The sequence below is a fragment of the Mycteria americana genome, chromosome 1, assembly GCF_035582795.1.
Source record: "Mycteria americana isolate JAX WOST 10 ecotype Jacksonville Zoo and Gardens chromosome 1, USCA_MyAme_1.0, whole genome shotgun sequence".
Lineage (NCBI taxonomy): Eukaryota > Metazoa > Chordata > Aves > Ciconiiformes > Ciconiidae > Mycteria > Mycteria americana.
In genome coordinates this window covers 183,345,570-183,368,445 of record NC_134365.1, presented here as the reverse complement: position 1 = coordinate 183,368,445, position 22,876 = coordinate 183,345,570, and positions in this window count along the sequence as shown.

Below are 22,876 nucleotides of genomic sequence, written 5' to 3'. Positions count from 1 at the left end.
AATTTGGAGTCTGTCAGCACTACTCCGCCTGGAATATACAAAATAGCTAGATGTTGCTGCTCCAAGAACGTTTGCCACAGTTTGGCATATGGTTTATACCTTCCAAAGACAATATGCAGCATACCATACTGCTTCCCTCCCTCCCCCCTTTTTTTTTAACTCTTTCATTATTTAGCATGTATTTGTTGATATGAACACATCTCTAACATAATGGTACAAATCTTAACTTCCTTTTGGTCAATGGGATACCTGCTGTTTATGTCAATGGCAACAGGATTGGACCATGCAGTGCTTTGTATGAGCTTTTATCATTCAGAAAAGAACATTGTTAAAACTAGCAAAGGCATTAGCAAGGCTAAGAATATGTTGTTTGATTTTGTATGTTTGTTTTTCAAAAAAACCTCACAGTAAATCCTTTTCCAGGGAAAAAATATTATGAGTGTATGTTTGTCAATTCTGTGAATATAAAACCCTATCCTTTCTTCTTTGGTCTAATCTAAATAAAACTCTGATTATTTTATGAGAAGTTACGTAAACATTTCTAGATTGCATTTTTATTTGAGTTGAAGGATGCCTTATCTGTGTCTTTTGCAGTTTTTCTCTCAATGAGACAATTAAAAATTATGTATATAAAACTGTTCTGAAAGTGTTTAAATTAGGGATTATTCAGATAAACTAAAAAAAAAAACCCAACTTATAACATTATCATTTGGAATAAATGATTTTTCATTTTACTGATTTTATTTCTTGTTTGTTTATTTATTTATTGTCCATAAAGGATCAAAGGCCTATTTGAAGAAGCAGATAATACCCTCATATTTAATCCTTACAAGTGATAATCTTCATGGCTATTCCCACAGATACAGTGAAAGATATTTTCTGAATTGAAATCATCCTTCATACTGGCTCACAAAGTTAAAACTACCTATATTTTGGACTGTCAGTATTAGATAAAGGAGCAGAATGTAAGGATAAGGACTCTCACTCTTGTCATTTTGCTGACAGTGCTGTTTATTAAGTAAATTTAAAAGACCTAAACAAAGAATTTCTGTAAACTGGAGTGATTAAAACGTTTATTTCTGCATATTTTAATTTTATTCCAAATTATGTCAAAAGCAGCATTTCCTGGGATGGGGTCTCCACAAAAGAAACTCATAAAGTTTCATTACTCATAAAGTTCAGAACTCATAAAGTTCAGTTCAGCTTGTAGAAACTCTTTTCTCCATAAAGAAACTCATGTATATCCTTCTGATTACACTTCTCAAATACTTGCATAATAGTCCACCATAAACCATGGTACCGTTGATGACTTGGAGGATTCTGAAAGGCATATGGTATTCACCATGCACTTTTTTACTTCCTTTTTTTTTTGTTTTTAATAGCTGAAAACTTCAGAAAAGACATTTTAATGGGAAAAGTCTAGGAAAAGAAAAATCCTGGCAGTTTTACATCTGCATTAAAATCAGCTCAAGGGCCAACTCTGTATTCAAATTAAGTCAATGAGAGACATGAGCAAGCAGAACTTGGACCTAAAAATAGTTCTGTTGGCAACAGGACTGAATATTCTTCTAATTTTTCTTTCTTTTAAATCACTAGAATTTCCATTTCTGAAATGTCTTATTCACTGACTAATTCCTTCAGTTATTGCAGACTGCATTGGCAGGAAAAAAAAAAATGTTTAATTTTCTCAACTAATTTTGGAATTACTCGAGGCACCGCATAAGTTTTTATGGCTGACTTCCTCTAATAGGCACATTTCATCAGACTAATAAAGCTCCTCCTTTAAAAATCATACTTAGTTAACCTCTACAGGACAGAATTTTTAACCAGTACCTGGTAGATAGATCTGAAACTCTGTTTTCAAGGATATCAGAATGGGTACGAAAGCCTGAGCTTACACAAATTCCCTTAAATAATGTTCCCATGCTCTAAAGCTAAGAAACAGGAAACTATTCCAAAAGATATTTAAACAATAGAAGATCAATATTAGCTGTGCTCTAGCTAAACAATAGAAAACTGAATAAAGTCTAGTCACTAAAAACTGCTTTGTTCTTTTTAAGCTATGGGAAGTTTGTGTTTAGCAATTACACAATTTATACTGCATAGCAATCTGTTGTCCCTGTGTGGAGTAAATGTCAGACTGCCAAGAAGATGCCTGCAGAAAAAAAAGTACTTTACAGCAAAAAAAAAAAAGTAGAAGACCTCAAAGGAACTTTTCCAGGAACCACTTGTACTATTTACATCAGGAACTCTTAATTTCAGAATTGGGTAACTGAAAAGAGTGGCCATTCCTGATTCAAATTACTGCTTCTGTTTGCTGACATAACTTGTAGATCAGTATATGATTCCTTCACAGTTGTTTTGTTTATTTTGTTTTGTTTTGCAAGAAAATAGGTCACTTTATCCAAAATAAAGTATTTAATTAAAGCAATAATCAGAAACTAAAGGGACAAACCAACCTTCACTTTCCGTTCTAGTATCAGCACCACCACCTTTGTATCTCAATTAGTATCTAGAAATAGTAGCCAAAATTGCCTGCAGGTCTTCAAGCTCATTTATGAGTGTAACTCCATCAATGAGGTTTCCAGATTGGTGAATTGCACCTTGAGAGGTTGTCTGATATTACGTACTCTAGGATTTTCTAGTCATACAGATGGCTGTGATTACCATCATGGAATTTCCTGAAAAATATCCTTTGAATGCTTTTATCACTTCTGTCAGGGAAGAAATGACAGTAGTGGTATAGAATAATAAACCTCAAAGATGGAGAGAGACCTGTCTTTTATCATATAAAATCTAAACATACTGCATATAAAATGAAGGGTGCAACAACAAAAATATTTCTAAGTTCAGTGGAGAAGAGCTAGACATACATTCACTGCAACTAGGTAACAGTAATGTTTGACACAGTGACTCATTAAAATATGTTACAATATAATTTTGAACTAAAAAAACAGTGATTCGTATCCAAACAGTTCCTAAGATGTTAGGGTATCATGCTAAGAATTTTAATCTGCGTTTTGGGGATTTTTGTAAGTACTACAGTAGGCCTCTTGAGTGCAAATATGCATATAGTATTGCAGTAATAAAGATACTGTATTCCAAGAAATAATTAAGGAAAGTTGTAAGTTCTAAAAGCTGCTTGCAGTTTACTGACATATAATAATGACAGATATCCCATTAATGATTCAGTAATAGAAATAAAAAAATAATAGTTTAGTAGTTTCTGTTTAAAAAACCTTAAATATATGTTTTTTTTAAATTTTTATTTTAAAGGTCTTTCTCTCAAACAATTTTCCACCTACATAAGCTATAGTTCGTATCTTCGTGGACAGAACATTGTAAAACTTCTTTAGTCTTCTAAAATAAAACTGTAGATCACTATTATCTTTGGATAATATCTTTAATGCCTAGAATAGTTTCTTTACTCTTTGCTTACACCTTAACTTTTAATTTGGAAAGCTCTTATTGCAATTATAGGTCTCAGAAAGGAATGGCATTTAGAGGAGAAAACCTGGACTGAGAAGAAAAGCAGGTAGATATAAAAAAAAATCACAAATTTTTGAAATTTCACATTTTTCAGTTATCTTCTGGAAAAGAAAATGCACGGACAGCAATTATGTTTTCCTGTCCTTTCATAACTTCATGAAGAACACATAGATCCAATGCAAAAGGAAGAGCAATAAAACCAAATGAAAGGTATCTAGTGTTACCATATTGCATTGCACTGAAATGTCATAAAACCTTTTATAAAGACAAATTTCCCCTCAAGTGCAGTAATACAGTCAGAGTGGAAAACAAAACGATCTTTATTTTATATACTTCTTACCCTCAGAGGAAAAATACCAAAAGGAATTCTGATGCTGTTCATAACAGATAAAAACCTTCCAGAGGGGAAATTTCCTCTTTAGTGCTGGGGCAAGGTAGAATTGGAAAGCATTACGAGGAGTAATGGACAGAACAAAATGAAATCAGATTTTAGGAAAGAGTACTTTGATGGCATTTTTTTTCCAGTTACAATGTTATCATTTTATTTTCCAAGCTCTGACTTTTGCAGGATCGTCCTCTCTCTGAAGCAAGTTAAGTTTTTCTGGGCTTTTGCTCCTGTGCTGATTTTGCAAGCTGCTATTGATTAGCTTACTAATGAAAAAGGCTTCAGGTGTAATCTGCAGAGGTTTTATTTTGTTCTCTTTATCTCTTGTATAATGTTTATGACCCTGGAGTTATTGTAAATTCTGAGACTTCTTTTGAAGCCTATATCAATCATGTAATTAAAGTGTGTTGCAACCACCTTTGTAATTTAGCTATACTGAGATCCATGATCATTAGGTCACTTGCTGAAAATCAGTGCCATACTGTTTCCACCCTGATTTGACTTCTGGATATTTTTTCTAGATGCGGTTTCTTGGGATCTTTTAGTTATTGCTCATAGCAATCAGCAGCTATTAAAACCCATCTAACTAGATTACATATGGTATTACATTATGTTCTTTATACTCAGAAATTTACCATAGTTTCCATGATGCATGTTAAAATACAAATTAATTTCAAGATGACCTTACAACTGCCATACTATTAATAAGTAACCCATCAATTTTGGTAAGTGAAGCTTATGACAAGTAACAAAGGGAAACACCTACTGAGGGCAGTGATGTTTTACTAACCTTTTACAACCAGATTCAGCTGAGTAAGCTTTGTTCTCTTATCTGAGCAAGACTGACATTATAGGCTGAGACATTCAGAGATGTGACAAAGAACCTAGTGGAGAAGCATATCCTTCCAAAGAGGTAAAAAGAAGATTGGAGGGACACTTTAAGGAGTCTCAAATTAGATGCTCTTCCATAGACAACTGCATTAAATCCCCTATGTCTTGTTTTCCATTGACATAAATGGACTTGATGATCTTAAAGGTCTTTTCCAACCTAAATGATTCTATGATCCTATGATTCTATAATTTTCTATAGTAATAGTTGTCACAGTAGTGACACTTCTAAACTAAAAAGTGTTATAGTACTTAGTGCTGTTATGTTGACCCAAGCATCAAAATGCCGAGCATCACAGCTCTCTTGCCAGACATTTTACTGAGAGAAAAGAAATAAAGGCATTATTTATTTAGTGATAGTTTTGCCCTCTAGGCAACCTAACAGTCATTTTTCATGTGCAAACAAATAATTTATATAAAGTTTATTCAAAACACTAAGTTGTCACAGTCACTGTGGATACAAAAAAATTACAGTGGAATTTAAAATTTCATGGTGGCATTACTTAGAGAAATGTGACCAGTAGTCCAAGTGGGCTAGAAGGTCTAGTGTTGCATGATGTCACACTAGATTACATTCAGAGACAGAAGAAACAAAATAGACAGGAAAAATCATTTGGGTGAGCAGTACTTCTCCTTCTCTTGTCTATTCTCTTTTCTCATATCTGATATCTCATATCTTTTTCTATATGAACTGATGACTGGAGAACTATTTCTCATACAGAAAACTTAACCCCCCCCCACACACACATATGATCTTCTTTAGATCATTAAATGTATATTCTGCTTGAGCAATACATGCCACACCATATCAGAATATTAATGTTGGGAGTGTTTAGGTCAATACCCTGATGTCTAGTGTCACATGAGGTGCTATGGGATAGCAAAGATATCCACTAACTAGTAGATATGACAAAGGACATGCTGGAGACCCAGTGCTTTCTGGGATGGCAGCTGGAGGTGAGGCATAATATTCTTTGTAATTTCAAAAGCCATAAGGCACCAATGTGTGGGCAATTGAATTGAGCTCTTAATCCTCTGGGTAGAATTTAAAATTTTCTTAAACTTGGATGTCTAACATAATTTTAGGCACTGTTAGGTATCTTGTCTGGTCTCCAGCTGTCATTCTCACAGAGCACAATTGTCCGTTAAATCCTGTGTCATATCTTCCAGCCCATTGCAGATACCTTCAGTGCTTTATCAAATGGCACTAAATGCCTATCTTCAGGCCTAAATTTGAGTATTTCCATGTGAGCTAGGTATTTGAGTATGTACTGTAGTCACTGGAGTAATTGGCCAAGCCAGCTAATGAAATGGAGACAGTAGGTCAGTTCAGTACCTCAGAGCAAGGTTTGGTGGCCTGAACACTATTTATTACCACTTGAAATGTCCTGAATACCAAAAAAATCTACAAATGATCAACAAATATGACAGAATCTGAGGAAAGGGAGACTTTGAAAAACTGATATATGGTCCCACAGGTGGACTAGCTATCTTAGTGCTTATATCAAGTGCTATAGCATATTTTGGAGACTGTGCTTTCTCTCTAACTGTAAGCTATAATTTCTCTAGTCCGACCATCCTTTCTCACTATAACCATTTCACAGGTATAGAGAAGTTTTTTCAATTAAGTATCTAAACTTTATTTTTAGATGCAAGATTTATGCAATTTATTATGTTATTATGATTTAAATATGTATTATAAATATAAGATTTAAAATAATTTATAATTTAAAAGAGTCTTGAATCAAAAACTTCAGTTAAACACTTTGGGCCCCAATGCAATATGTCATCAGGCACCATTCTGAGACAAGGATAGGAGTGGAACATGTTGAAATAAGTATAACATGCTTGTGAGTGAATCTGCAGTTACCTAACAGTATCTGAAAGAAAATGTTAAAATTATTTCATTCAAAGGACTATATTGTTTTGCATTTCTTGACTGTTACTCAAAGTCACAGAGAACACCATTCATTTAGTATCTACATCTGTGACACATCTGTTGAAAGAAAATTCCACACCCTTTTTTTCCATGCACTGAACAGAATAGTCTGTTTCCCTCCCTTCTTTTCTTTCCTTCTTCCTTTCTCCCTTTCTTCCTTTTTCTTTTTCTCTTTCTTTCTTTCTTTCCTTCTTTCTTTCTTTCTTTCCTTCTTTCTTTCTCTTTCTTTCTTTCTTTCTTTCTTTCTCTCTCTTTCCTTCCTTCCTTCCTTCCTTCCTTCCTTCCTTCCTTCCTTCCTTCCTTCCTTCCTTTTTCTTGTAAACAGAGGTTATATTTCACACACTTAAAGTGAAATTCTTGTCATGTAACCTAAGGCTTCTTCAGAGTAGACATTGCCCAGTAATTTAAATTCCCTTTATAGTCAGTGAAGAGAAATTTGAACACCTTCTGACTAATTTTAAACATTTTCTTTAGGATGGAAATCTAAAATGCTGTGAGATGTATTCTACAGATGTGAGATGCTTCCTGTTGTGTTGCTTCTTGTTTGGATATGACCTATAGTAAATTTTAGATTTTTATCAGCATTAAACTCTTATTTTCTTTCAGTATCTTGAAGCCAGTCCATTCTTAACTACATTTGCAGTGCAGTCTGAGTGATAGATTCCTCTCTTTGAGTCCAGTGTGTTATGTTTTATAGATCAAATGGTCATTGTAAAAGCACACTCTTTCGTGGACTACATACATACTTTTTAAGTTTCATTTGTATAGTACCATACTACATAAAAGAAAATATTCTACAGTTTTATCTTAATGTGAATGGAACACAAAACAATATTTGAAAAAATAATACTTAAAAACTGATAATAAGATAATAAAATTATCTTAGTTTTAATTTTATGTGTAGTTCAAAATAGAAGTAGTTACTTCTTTTTCTGAATTTTTTGATTCTTTCTTAAGTTTCACTTGGTTTATATTTATCTCTTCTTAGTTACCTAAAGTTTCCTTGGAGGCACATATCACAAAACAGCTAAGAGGCTGGGAAGACAGACGGGGTAGAACATATATGTACTTAGATTTATATTCTAAGCCAAACCCAAAACTTTGTTTTTTAGAAGAATGTTATCAAAGAGAGAAAGGTAAACAAGGACAAATGGGAGGCATGATTCTAATATGAGACCTTTAATTTAAAACCTTTTATAATATTTTCTGGATAATCTGTTAGACAACCCTCAGGAGAAACCTCAATTATTTGCCATCATATACAAGTTTTCTAGGAACAAGTGTGAATATAATTTCTTTAGTCACTCTGTGATTATAGTAGTGACATTGATAAACTATGTCCTTGGCAGACAACGGTGATGATCAAGGTGCTTTTTTTCTTGACAATTTATCATATCACAACCCTCTCTGGAAATGACAAGTTATTGTTTTTTGGCTCCCTAGACCTAATACTGTTCAATGCAAACATTAGCTTTTTTAATAAATAGCTGCTTTATACTATTGATTGCTATTTTTTGACCAACATTTATTATAACTATACCACTGGTTTTCCACTAAACAGTCATATGTTGCCCATTCATTTTACTTTAGTATACAGAAATAGTATATAGTATATGGTATACAGAAATTACTAAACTCATAGTCTGCACCCAAGAAAAATACAAAGGACACCATTCTTTATACATTTTCCTTTCCCAGACAAATGAGACCTCAAACTATCATATTAAATGAATAAAAATTAGAGAATACTTAAAATAATTATCAGGCAAAACAATTTTCAGCCCTAATGCAGACAGTTAGAGGAACTCTGCTTGCTCCTTCTGTACCAAGAAGTTTCATATACAATGTGATAAAACAAATAAGCATTTAGGATGCAAAGTGAAGGACGACAGAATAGCTATTAATAAATATACCACAGATTTAACATCTTTGACAGTAAGTACAATATTCAGGGGTCTTACATAGAAGTTCATATGTTACTTGGCTAAAGTACAAGATTAACATCCATAAGCGTAACTCGATATGTTCCATTTACTGAACTACTTTATATTTTATGCTTTTTCAGAGGCAACTTTCAGTTAATTATTATAGAAGGTGGTGTTACAAATGACATTAAAGTTTTATAATGGCAAATAAAATTAATTTAAATAATGTATAACACAATATTTCCTCTTTCAACTGAAGTGATTTCTCCTTAATTATGAAAAAGCCATGGCTTTCCACATTTTTTACCTTGACAATTGGTCTTAACTGTTTACCTATTCAGTCAACCATCATTCAAGTTAGACCTTTAACTTACTGTAACATAAATTTGAGAGCTTTTAGATACACATTTGTTATTTCATGGTCATGAATAGTTCATAAACAACTTGTTCCAAACCTTCGGAGCTTTCTAAATAGTTTATATTTCTTTTTCTCTGAAGAAATGTCTATAACAAGGAACATATTGTATCCTTAAGTGTTTTCAGAGCATTTCCATTTGCTGAGGGTTTTTATGGACAAGTGCTTTGTGTCAGCTCGTAAGATACTGGAAAAAGAAAATATTCTTTCTGTTATTATTCCTGCTTACAACTTCTCTCTCTCCAACCAAAACTAAAACAAAAATGAAAGCATGCAAAGAAACAAACAAACAAAGAATCCCAAAACATGTCTATAATATTTTGGGGTGATTTGTAACAATCTTCTACTTAAAGAGATTTATGACCCATGCTATGCTTTATAACACAGTTTCTTGGGACTTCAGAGACAGTCTTGTTAACTTACCAAAATGTGGAGGATTTTTATATGTCCACACTTCAATAAGTTTTTTGCAGTAGTAAGTAGAAGTTATATGAAATAGTAATGTAGACCACCAATGCCCAGGGATAAAAACTCTCGCAAAAGTCCGTAATCTCATGCATTGTCTCATTCAAATAAGTATTATCTATTTTGGGGTAAAATTCTCCTCCAGCTAAGGTCCCTAGAAAGAAGCTTTTGCACAATTAATTTCCTCCTTAAGATCTTTATGTAAATGCAATAGCATCAAATACAGATACAAGTACTTGAAGAGGGGTTAATTTCTCTCTACATGAGCAATGATTTCTTATGCATGGGAAAGTTTATAGGACTTTGCCCTTGTTAGATAATACATTGTGCTGGAATATAAATTGTCATTAGCTTTAACTATGTAGTCTTAATACATCTAATAATTCATCAATGTATTGCTTATTTCTCTGTGACATATAGCTTTCCTGAGTAATTATTATTCTAATTACTTTTATAATCTTTACTGGGTTTATCATATAGTTATTCAGAATGATATTGAACTTTGTTCAGAAACATCTATTGGCCTGATGATAATTTGATGTAATGCAGTTTAGGGCTGAGTTGAATCTGTGCTGACTGAAAAATGCAGTTGACTGAAGATATCACATCAAAATACTTCTAGGTTGATCTTCTTTTTCTTTGAGGAATATTGAACATTATTTTCTCTGACAATGGATTCAATAACCGGTTTGTTAAGACAACAGGCATAATAATCATTACAGGTAAAATTATGCATCAGGTTACTTCTGTAGCACAAAGTTAGGAAAAAACCCCAAAACTCAAAAGTCAGATCACATGTTTGATTGTACATAATATTCACAACAATTTCACTTTCTCCTAAATTTAGCGCTTTCTTTGTATGCCACAGTTTTAAAACTTAGCATTCAAAAAGTCCAACTATACAAGCATGTATCTCTTTACATTGAGACGAACAGAAAGGATGAGTCAGTGACTAATTTAAGTCTGAGAACCAGCATCTTACTGACATTATATTGTGCAGTGGCTCATAAGACAATTGCAGTTTGAATTTGAAGGAAAAGCCATGGCATGGCAGGAAAAATCTGAAGTGAAGTACGGATAGAGTTATGATTTTATGGAATTGTACAAATACTTTTATTTCAATAAGCGATATATAGTACTTGTGAAAGATGAGAGGATTTGAGAAGCCAAACTATAGCTCAAAGGCTGAATTATATCTGTTTCTAAAAACCTTTTAAGAGACTTGAAAACTTTAAAGGCCCTACAGGGAAACTCCTCAACAGGTGAGTGCAGAAAGCTAAGACATACACAACTGATAAGAAAAAAAGGAAAAGTAAACCAGTGGGTAATATGAACCCTATTTAACTTTAGGAAGCTAAGTAGTCTGAAAACTAGCAGATTTTAAGTTGATTGGTCCCAGCTGATGGAGAAATAAGTAAGGAAAATGCAACTCTTAGAGAAGATACAGTGTGTCTGTTGAGGGTAGAGTCAACCTGGGCTGGAAATTTAAAGGCTGTGCAACCATCTTACCTTCCTGCATTTCAAAGACTCTATAGGCATAATAAAATAAAAATAGTCATATAGTAGGGAGTTTTTTAAAAAAACCCAATCCCACGCTGTTTTCATTCTGGCATAAATTGCCTGTTTTGCAGACTGTTTTTTCATTCTGCATGTTATTCTTATAATTCAATCCTGTGGTGTTGGAATGACAGTATTATAGAAACATGCAGATTAGAAAGGAGGAGCTGATTTAGGTCTACCTCTTTTTCAAAGCAGAAATAGATTCCAAGTTAGATCAGGGTACTTGTGACTTGTCCAAATGAGCATTTAAAATCTCCAAGCATGATCAACTTATCTGGACACCACGTTATTGTTCTTCTCACTGAATTTTTTCCCTGTGTCCAACATGAATTTTCTTTGTTGCAGCTTGTTACCCTTGCCTCTTGTCCTTCCACTATGCAACCCTGAACAGAGTCTGCTTCTACCCTCTCTATAATCATTCTGTTAGGTAGTTTTCTGAGCTTTCCCTTCTCCGAGTTAAACAAACCCAGTTTCTTTAACCTTTCCTTGTATATCATTTGCTCTAGAGCCCTAATTGCTTTAATGGTTTTCTTTTGGACTTTCTCAGGTCTGTCAGTTTCCTCATTGCAAAGGTTTGCTCAACCTTGAGAAACGAAGACTTAGAGGAGACCTTATCACCGTGTTCCAGTATTTAAAGAGTGGCTACAAAGAAGACGGAGACTCCCTTTTTACAAGGAGTCATATAGAAAAGATGAGGAGTAATGGGTACAAGTTACTCCTGGGGAGATTCCGATTGGACACAAGAGGAAAATTTTCACAATGATAACAATCAGCCAGTGGAATAATCTTCCCAGGGAAGTGGTGGATTCCCCAACATAGGATACTTTTAAGATTTGGCTGGACAGGGTGCTGGGCCATCTTGTCTAGACCATGCTTTCGCCAAGAAAGGTTGGACCAGATGATCCTTGAGGTCCCTTCCAACCTGGTATTCTATGATTCTCTGATGATTCTATGATGATTGCATGGGGAAGCCAAAATCTGGAGGCAGCATTACAGATGCAACTTCACCAGTGCTGAGTAGAAGTGACTTACCAGTTCTGTCAAATTGTTTGCACATTCTTGCTAGTTCAGCCCAGCATGCAGTTAGCCTTTACTGATGCAAGGCCAGTCTGCTGACTAAACTTTAGATTGTCATTCACCAGGACCCTCAGTCCCTTTTCTGCAAAGCTGTCAATAGCCAGTCTGTTACCAACTTGTACTGATGCCAGGGATTGCTCTGTCTGAGGAGCAAGATTTAACATTTGTCTTTGCTGAACTTTCACAAGGTTTCTGTTGAGCCATTACTCCAGCTCTTTGAGGTACCTCTGAATGGCAGCCCTGCTATCCAGCACACCAGCCATTCCCTCCAGTTTGGCTTTGCTCACAGATATAATGATGATGCATTTTGTCCCATATTCCAGACTGCTGATGGAGACATTAAACAGTGTCAGTTCCAGTACTGACCCAAACATGACACTCATAGCTCACTACCAGTTAGACTTCAAAGCCTTGATCTCTGCCCTTTGAATTCAGTGGTCAAAGAGTGGTCCTGTGAGTTTTTCATTCACTCTGTGGTCCATCCATCCAATTCTTATTTCTTCACTTTTGCTACCAGGTTACTGTGTCAAACGCCTTACTAAAGTCAAGGTGAATGATACACACTACTCTCCTTAGACAGTCATTTTATCACAGAAAGAAATCAGGATTATCTAGCAGGATTTGTCATTGCTGGCTATTGCCAGTTACCTTGTCCTTCATGTATACCGTAAGGACTTACCTCATAATTTTCCCTATGGCTGGGGTGAGGCTGAATTGTCTGTTTGATTAGAGGGTTTAAAAATGTTAAAAGAAATCTCCTAGTAGATAAAATTGCAAACTGTACTCCTGACGTAGATAGAATTATCAGGCTTTACAAGATGGTCATCACAGGAAACCAGGAAATTTAAAGCAATAATTTTATACTGGTATAAATGATGACACAATGTTAACATTCACCTGGCATGACAGAAAATGTCAGTCTGCATAACCAGCTGCCTCCAGTACTCCTCCTCAAAACAACCTGAGGAACACCTTTGAAAGTACAATTAGGGTAATGAGGAGGCAATCACAGATCAACAAGAAATAGGTAGCATTCCATCTGAAGAATCACAATTGCATTTGGCTTTTGGCATTTGAGACAGGCCTTAATATTGACATTGAGGGGAACCCTGGCAAAATGTATTCAGTTCAGGTGCAGCACAGATATTCAGATACAATTCCATTTTTTCTTTATCCCTTTTTAGCATCTTGCTCCTCTCTGCAGCATAGGAACCTGACTTGTCCTTCTTAGAAGACAAGAACCATAGGGATCAGTATGTAGAAGTATGCCTGAATAGCTGCAGAAGAGGAAAGAACATCTTCCTTGTTTCTTTAACTGTGATAGTCTCCCAAAAGGGCTGGAAACACAACTGGAAACCATGTTTCAGATAGCTTACTATCAATAAATGTGAGCTGGTATTATGTTTTTTGTTGTGTTTGAAAAGTGTGTCTTTATGTTCTTGTGAAGGTGTAGTAGGATCTTTACAGTAACAACTTGCATAATGATTTTTTAGAGTCTATGTGTACAATAGCAATGATACTCGATCTACCTGCATGCCTCAGAAAGCAAACAGACTTTGATGTAGTTCATATCTCTTCAGGTCATCTGTTCTTTAAGAAGTTGTCTCAAAATGTAATGCCTTTAAAGATCCCTATTCCTGCAGTACTTTTTATTTTGGGAAGTGACCTTTATGGTGTGTTGCAATACATTTCTAAAAGACGCAAAAATGCAATCCTGCTTGTCAAATAGATAAAAATGTAGGTCATGACATATCTTAGGATTCAACTTTTTTGGTGCAACAATTAAACAACATTAAAAAGAGTTGTAACAATCAGATATGTTTTTTTCTTCTAGGTTCTCTTGCTAATTTTTTTTGACATATCTCATTTTCAAATGTCAGTGACCCTTATTCTAGCATTAATAATTTCGACTCCATACTCATGACAATCCACATTGAGGAAAGAGAGCTAACATTTTAATTCCAACACAGTTGTCAGTTTCTTTTGGGTCCCATCCTAAATTCTTTAGGCAGAAATCCATTACTTGAGCTTTAGTGTTAAGTACTAACTGGTCGCAGATATAGCACTCATACTTTGTTTTCATTACTACTAGAAAAGCCAAAAGGGAAAAAGGTAAACTTTTGACAGTCCTCTTTTTTTATTTTTTCCTGGTAAAGGAAGGAGACTTTTATAAAAGGAGTAGTAGAGTTCTCATTAGAAGAAACATGTAAAAATAGTTTGAGCCATATTTGAGCCACCAACAAAAGAATACCTAATCCAGGCCTTCCGTTTTAAATCAAGAGGTTTAGAAAGAGCTAGTAATATTTTTAAGTGTGCTTAACGCTGTTTTCTTCAAGGTGTTATTCTTCAGTTACTTATAGTTTTGCTGAAGAATGGTTTCCACAGCTTTTCCCCAGTAGTGGGACTCAGGTCAAAAAAATAAAATTTAAAGATACCTAAGTGTTAGTGTCTATAAGTAGGCCAAGCACCTCAGCTCTTCTGGTCAACAATGTCAATAAAGGTTTTGGCTTGGTTGCCTAAACATAAATGTATAATGCTATCTTTACATGCTTTAGGGTATCCCAAGACACCCCAAGGGCCTGGGTCTCCTGTAGGTCCTGTATTCTATGTACTAGGTTAATGCAGTGCTTTTGGTTAGCTAAGCCACTTCAAATGACATTAGACCTCTGTGTGAGTGAACTGATCTGACTAGGTCACATATAGACACTTAACAATAACAAGCAGCGCACAAATCTGAATTTTCATATTGAGCTGAGTGTTTCTACCTTCAGTTTGAGCAGCTCAGGCCTGTCTGAGAGAGAAGTTGAAAACCTGGCTTTCTTTCACACAAGACAAAATATTGCAAGCATTTCAGGTTTTGTGTCAGGAGACAACTTGTTGCTACCCCTCTGTAAATCTTCTTAAACATGGACAGGAGACGTATTTCTGGAAGAAAAACCTACTTCAGTGTAGACAAGATCAATAAAAATCTGTTTGCTTGCTAAACTCTCCAAAATTCTGTCTGCATTAAGCATTCCCCAAACTGCAGCAAAGGATAGAAGTCCTTTGTACTGCTCTAGACACTGAGGATGGAACCTACCTGACCATGTTGGAGGCTCACTGGACAAAGAGCAGCTTTGCAGAAAAAGACCCGGGGGTCCTGGTGGACAACATGTTGAACATGTATCAGTAGAGTAGCCTTGCAGCAGAGGCGGCCAACCACACACTGGGCTGTATTAGCAAAAATGCAGCCATCAGGTCCAAGGAAATTATTCTTCCATTCTATTAGGGCACTTGTGGTGCCGTATCTAGAGTGCTGTGTCCTATTTTGGGCTCTTCAGTGCAAGAAAGACATTGGGAGTGGGCTGCAGCACATAAGGTGTGAGGAGAGGATGAGAAAATTCAGTTTGTTCAGCTTTGAATGGAAAAGGCTCAGAAGCAACTATCCTTTTGCCTACATCTGGTTAGAGGATACAAAGATCGAACCAGACTCCCTGGAGATGCACAATGAAGGTGATGGACACAAGCTGGAACAAAGGAATTTCTGAGTCACCGTAAGCAAGAAAAAAAAAGGTGCTCAAACATTGGAAAAGGTTACCCAAAGAGGTTGTGGAGTGTCCGTTCTTGGAGACATTGAAAACTTCATTGAAAGAGTTCCTGAGCAAATTGATCCAATTAGACCTTAGGCCTTCCTTTGAGAAGGAGGTTGGACTAGATGTCCTCTGGAAATCCCTTTCAACACATATGTTTCTGTGATTTGATTGTTGACTTGATGGTGGAGTATGGCAGCCACTTTTCTTAGAAACATAGAATCGTAGAACAGCCCAGGTTGGAAAAGACCTCGAAAGACCATCTGGTCCAACCTTTCATGGGAAAGGGAGCCTAGATGAGTTTATCTAGCACCCTGTCCAATTGCATCCTGAAACCTTCCAGCGATGAGAACTCTACTATGTCCCTGAGGACGTTGTTCCAATGATTGATTGTTCTCACTGTAAAAAATTTCTTTCTTATATCAAAATGAAACCTCTCCCAGTGCAACTTGTACCTGCTCTCCCTTGTCTTCTCCATGTGGCTCCTTATGAAGAGAGACAGCCTCTGTTCTCTATGTAACTGCCCCTTAAGTACTGGAATACTGTGATGAGGTCTCCCCTGAGCCTTCTTTTCTCCAGGAAGAAGAGACCTAACTCCTTCAGGCTTTCCTCACAGGGCAGGTTTTCCAGCCCTTTAATCATCTTTGTGGTCTTCCTCTTCAAACATCGTAACAGTAATTGCACATGCCTATCAAAGATTATGTGGTGTTTGGAATCCCAAATGAACAAAGGTTCAGCCTTGAGGAGGCCTGAAGTATATAGCTGTTGCTTAGCTGCTAGTAGGTCCCTGCTTCACCCACTGAGTACTCATCATCCCTAAAGAATTACCTATTCTTATATAATCAGATAAAAGATTATTTATCCTGCTTATCCCCTGTGATTCAGAGTACTTAGTATTTAATGAACTGAGTGCTTTCTTTTCAGTCAATGCAATATCTAAACTACATTACCAAAGGAGACAGTCTGAATACACTTTATCTTCTTTGTCCAAAGGAATAAAGTGTAATTTAGTACCTGCAACTGACCTCTGATGACCATGGTTCATTTTGGTTCATGGTATCTGTATGGGTCAACTTTGTTTTGTAGTGTTAATATTTTAAACATGTCTTTTCCTGCACAATTTATGACACAGTATCCTGAATGTTTTCTCGTGTTCCTTCCAGTACACATTAAAATAAGTTTTAAACCTTCTATTATCTTTGGTAGGCCTTGGATAGGGCCCTGGAATACAATAATTAGAAAAATCCCATCAACCCCTCAGCTACTATATGCAATTGGGTTTCTTTGTGTTACTGTGCCAATGAAGAAAATTACTTTTTCAAAGGCATTTGTGCAATAACAATACGTGCAATAACAATTCAAGCATGAAATAGTACTGGGTCATTGTCAGTGACAAGGCCAAGACAGAAAGCTTTTGCATAACACTGAGTTTTAAAGAAAATTAGACCACTAAAAGGGGAAAAGGAGAGAAGATAATGTTCCCAGCTGCCTGAAAGAATATTTCTAAATCCTGGCCCAACACCTGGAGGGAAGAGAAGTCTATTAAGTTAACAATATTTAAATTATGTTTGTTACTGAAGAAAAACATATCTTTTAATTCAGTGTCAGAAAAAACCCACAAGAATCAAAAGTAAGACTTGTAAAATAAAAAGTTATTTACTCTGCAGTTTTACCAAATTCTGTGCAAATGTGCTAATTAGCCTGTTTTGTTACAACATTCATGAAGCATGGAAGCTAGTGTTTTCTACCACATGCCTTTTTTTTAGAACAACATTTTCAAAAGTAACTTGTGGTTATGAACCTGTAAAATGAAACATCTCAAAGAAACTCAGTTCATTCTTGATGGGTGTCTGCATTGAACTGAACTTGCTAGATTTTGTCATGTTAAAATGTTGTAGCCTGATTTCAAAATACTCACAAACTCAACATCACTAGTGACTTCTGAGATCATATTTCTCTCTGATGTATACAGAATTCAAAATATTAATTCCCTGTGATATTTAATTGCACTTCCATAATGGAAACCACAGTACTCCTTTGGCTTGTTTCGGATCTGAAATACAATCTTCTTTTACATCAGGACTTTCTGTGGTTTTGTTGTCTTTTATACATGTTTGTTTGACTCACCACAAAACTTCTTAATTTTTCCAGTGACTAAATATCTTAATTCTTAAACACAAGGGATTTATATCTAACTTTAATTTATTAATTTTTGTCTTTTGGAACTTGTATTGTATCAAATCTTCATCTGTCAGACAGATGAACCCACAGTCCATCTCTGTATCTCTTTCTGACAGTGGTTTAAACATTGTAATCACCTTATTTGCAACTTCTTTCTGCAAACTTGAAGTTCTCTTCAGATCCCTCATCTTAAATTGTGGACACCGACTCTGTTGATCGAAACTCAGTATCTGAGAATGTATTGTACATTCCTCTCTTGATATGTCAAGGTTTGTGTTTGTTCTTTTGGCCATTGGACCACAGTGAAATGCCATCAACCTGGCCTTCTCAGAATCTCTGATTACACAGAGATAGAGACCCCACCCAGAAAGTGTGGCTTAATTCTTTGTCATATTTCATAATTGTAAAGTGGTTATTGTTGCTTCTTCTGAGTCTACTATGCAATCTAGGTATTTCTCTACAAGTGGCTTTTTACTTACTGCTGACTTTGGCATTGATGATTCCTTATTTTGTCACAAATAACTGATGACATAAAGTAAGGCAAGAATTTATTATGACATGACACCAGTAGATGTTTTAAATATTTTTAATTATTATATCCTATTTGGAATGACCTTTTGAGACTTGTCTGATGCCTGTTCTTTAATCTATTTAACTTATGTTATATGAAGTTTTATCATTCAAATTTATTCATTAAATTGATGTTTGTTATCAAGTTAAATGCCTTACAAAAAAAGGTGTACTACATGAATGATATTATCTATATTCACTCTAAACATCAAAGTAAACAAAAATTGTTTGATAAGCTCACATTGATTGTCAAGTGTTATTTGCCTCATTTGATTCTTTACTAAGTCAAATTTCAGTCATTTCGTTATTTAATATAAATAATTTCTAGTCAGCAACTTTCAACTCAGCACCTCTCATATCACTAATGTATGAATTTTAATGGTATAGCAGAAGAAAAAAGGAAACTCCAAGGGAAACTTGGAGTATAGCAATGAGACCTAGGAAACCCAGCTGCTATTCCTTCTATGGCTGGTGATTCTTTATGTGGCTGAGAGAGATCATTCAAACACTCCTTATTTGTAAATAAGACATTATACATACTGATAAGAATGGGTCTTCTGAGCTTGAAATTTTGTGCAATGATGTTTTTATTTAATATATAAGCAATTTTTCTGTTTTATCATATGATTCATTGACATGCAAACAGTATTCACACTGTACACTAGAGCAGTAAGTTGAAGCTGGTATGGTATGAAGGCTAGTAGTGTTTAGAAGAGTATTTTCAGAAGGACTGCTGTTCTCTGTTAATTAGTTGTATACCATGCCAAATGGACATTAAACTGAGAAAGAAGTATAGGAAAATAAAAAATGTTGGCAAACCATGAACAATGAACTATCACAGGATGGAGGAGAGAATGGGAAGGGAAGTAAAAACTGTTAGTTAATAGGTTATTTTCTATGAATAGTATTCAATATGAGTTAACTTCTTTTGTGAAGAAAGTCTACTAGCTTTCCCAAAGTTTGACAGAAATCAAAAACTGTCAAAGTCTTGACCAAAGAAAGTGTTTTTAAAATTAAGACATTTTACAGTTAAGTGAATGTGTTTGTCTAAATTTTGAAGCCTTTCAATTGTTATTAAATATTAAAAAAAAAAATAAATTATTTGTGAGTAAATAATTTCTAAGTGACAACATGAAATAGTTGGAATTAGGAGGAAAAGTAAGATTTTTTTTTCAAGTTAAAAATATCCCAGCACTTTTGTAAACAATAAAAAAATCAAAATGAGGTAAATATATAATGTATTTCCGTTTGCTAGGTCTGTATTTTTCATGCAAAAGGTGTCTTGATGCACTAAAAAGGAAAATGAGTCTTAGAAAATTTTTTACAAACCCCCAATTATTTCCAAGTAAATTTTTGTGATGTTGGTAAGGATCTTCCATGAAGTGGAAATAAAGCTAACACATTGCCCCAAATGGTCAGTTACAAGAAAAAAAAAAAGTGGTATGTGATGTATGGAAAAATATGATTGCTGTTATCAAGAGAGCTAGAAAAACAGAGTGGTGGAGGAAAGAAAATCAATATCAAGGATATCATAAAGATTGTTCTGAGACATATGTAGAGAAAAACAAAAACAGATTCAATAGTTACTGTTTTTAAAACTATACATCTTTAACAATAGATTTTAACCATGAAATAATAATAGAATCAGTAATTGAATTATTATTCAATAATAGCTTAAAGTCTTAAGCTTTTCAAAGGAAATTAGGGAAAAAATAGGGAAAAAGAAGGAAATGTGATTTCTTTTAAATACTAATATCTGTCATGGTGACTCAGATGCGCTAATACTGCCTAAAATTATTTAACTAGAGATGATCAGGAATGCAAGTACTTGAAGTATTTGGCACTACTTTGGAAAAATATTTTTTTAAAATAAAACATAAACATTAGAAATGGCTGAACATTATTTCATTGAAAATATTTAATTATCTAATTATTTAAATAGACTTGTGAAATGTCATCTTTTAAGCCAGCATAATGGCATTATGAGATATATAATAGTGTAACGAAGTATGAATTATATTTTATGTTGTTTTAAAAGTCTGACTGTCTCTTCTTTAATGTGTTTTCTCAATTGCTTTAAGTTTTAAAACAAACTCAACACTGTAACAATAGAAATTGAATTTTTTTCCTACTTTACCCACAGCTGTAAAATCATAAAGGTTTTGCTTGGTAGAGGTAACATATAAACATTTCACTTTCTTTCCTAGAGATTTCATAAATTGTGTGTCTTAGCATACTGAAGTCCACAAAGTAACCTCAATCAAATGTTCATATTGCATGTCTGTCTTCTCAATGGTGGTACTATGAAATCACATAGATTTGATCAACCTCCAGCTAAAATTTGCTTAGACTTGTTGAAAACTGCTGGCAGGACTTCCTAAGTACAGTCAGCTTGGAATTAGTGATGCACTTACATGAGTTATGCGTGAACAATAGGTATTATTTCAAAGATTGTTTTTTAGGATTGCAACAGGCCAAATGTTATTACCCTTCTCCTATCTGCAAAAACTCTTTGGTAAGATGTTGCTGTTTCCTTTTCTCCATGCTGTGCTCTTGTCTGAGTGGGAACTGTGAGTTGTCCTTGGTCACTTCCACAAAGAGTTTGCCATGACATATGTTAAACTGTCAGATTTTGCATTCACACTGAGCATGCCCACGCTCCTTCAAGCCTGCATACTTACATATTTGGTTCAGCTGTGATGACTCTAGGTGAGGACTGACAATGAGGAGCTGGGGAAAGGAACAGTAACATCTTCAAGTGTTTTTACTACTAATGAGTAGTAAGGTTTTTTCCTTATTTTATCCAAGACATACTATTAGGGTGAAAAAGAATGCTGAAATATAGACCTTGTCCTTTTTCATTTGTCCCTATCAGGTTTCAATCCAAGGTGGTGTTGGGTTTTGGTGGTGTTTTTTTTTTTTTTTTCTCTTTGTTGGACAATATTAGTACAAATTTGTGAAGGATTTAGAAATCTGTGAATAGGCTTAATATTTCTTTAGAGAACCATTTCCTCAACCTGAAAAAAAAATGGACACATACTATTTGTGAATACTTTCACCTTTCACATGTATTCTAACAAAACTTGCTGGGAAACTCTCCTATCGCATATTAAAACCTAGTATAATAATTTCTATTATAGTTCCACTTCTACTACAATCATTATGGATTTATTCCTAAAAAATACTCCTGTACTGCAGCAATACAGCAGTGTCAAATATCACAAGGTTCCAGCGAAATTCTTTTGTTGTCTGTTGAGTCTTTATATTGAAACACTTTCTGCCTGTGATTTGCCCTTTTTTCTGAAAATAAGCTCTGAGATCAATCTGACAGTGCTTGAATCTGTCACAGTTTGATTGAGGTTTTCTTTCTCTTTCCTTCCTTTTTGCTGCCATGGCCAAAACACAGAAGTTTGGAACTTTCTTTGACCTGAATATAAATAACAAAGATCACTGACCTGCAGTCTGCTCTTCTCTCTTTATCAACATTTAATGGAAAGGTGGGGAGGGAAAGGGAAAATGCATGCTGTTAGCTATTATCTTTACAAATGACTTGCTAGCCTTTTATTTGTCTTCTTATGCTTCAAACACTCAAAGGACATTTTCAGAATTTCACTAGATGAAGGTTCAGTCCTGAGATGACTTGACAAGCTGTATCTTCCTTAAGAGATTTTGACACGATATTAAGCCATAGTTACAAGCCAATACTGAATGTGGAGCCCTGGGGAAATCTTTCAAAAGTGGAACACAACATTTACAGCAGGAGGCAGGTGTCTGCACCACTGAAGCAAACAACAATATGATATATTTAGTATCGAAAATGGAAGCAAAACTAGTCTTTTTACCACTGGGGACAATGGAAGAGGTTGAATGAGAAAAAAGCATCCTTTTCAGCCCTGGAGAATTTTAATTTACTGACAGAATGAAATATAGTCTCATCACGGCAGGTGCAGCAAGTGCCAGGTGCTGTTCACAATATTGTCTTTGAATTTATGTGTTTTCGAAACATTGAGAGGATGTGAAGCAGCTGCACTGGCCATGTGGAGAGAAAGCAAAGAGCTTTTAATTAGCAATAAGAGGGCTGTTAATTTCTTTTAGGAGCCGTCTTTGCTTTGCACTCATATTGGAATCTCAGCAGGAGCTCTGTGCAGCCCCAAACATACAAAGAAAATCAACTAAGCCATGTGTTACAGCAGATTTAAAGCAGAAGTGAAATAAGGGTCTGGCTTTCAGCTAAAGAAACTCTTGGCAATTTTGATTCTCAAATTGAGAAATGAGATTCACAGATGAGGGACTACACAAAGATTTTAAAATCTTAGTCAAATTGCTAACCCAATAACACTCAGAGATCACAGTACAAAAAATGTAACAGTTCTGCAATGGGATTTCTGCTGAAACCTAATACAGTAGTTGTTT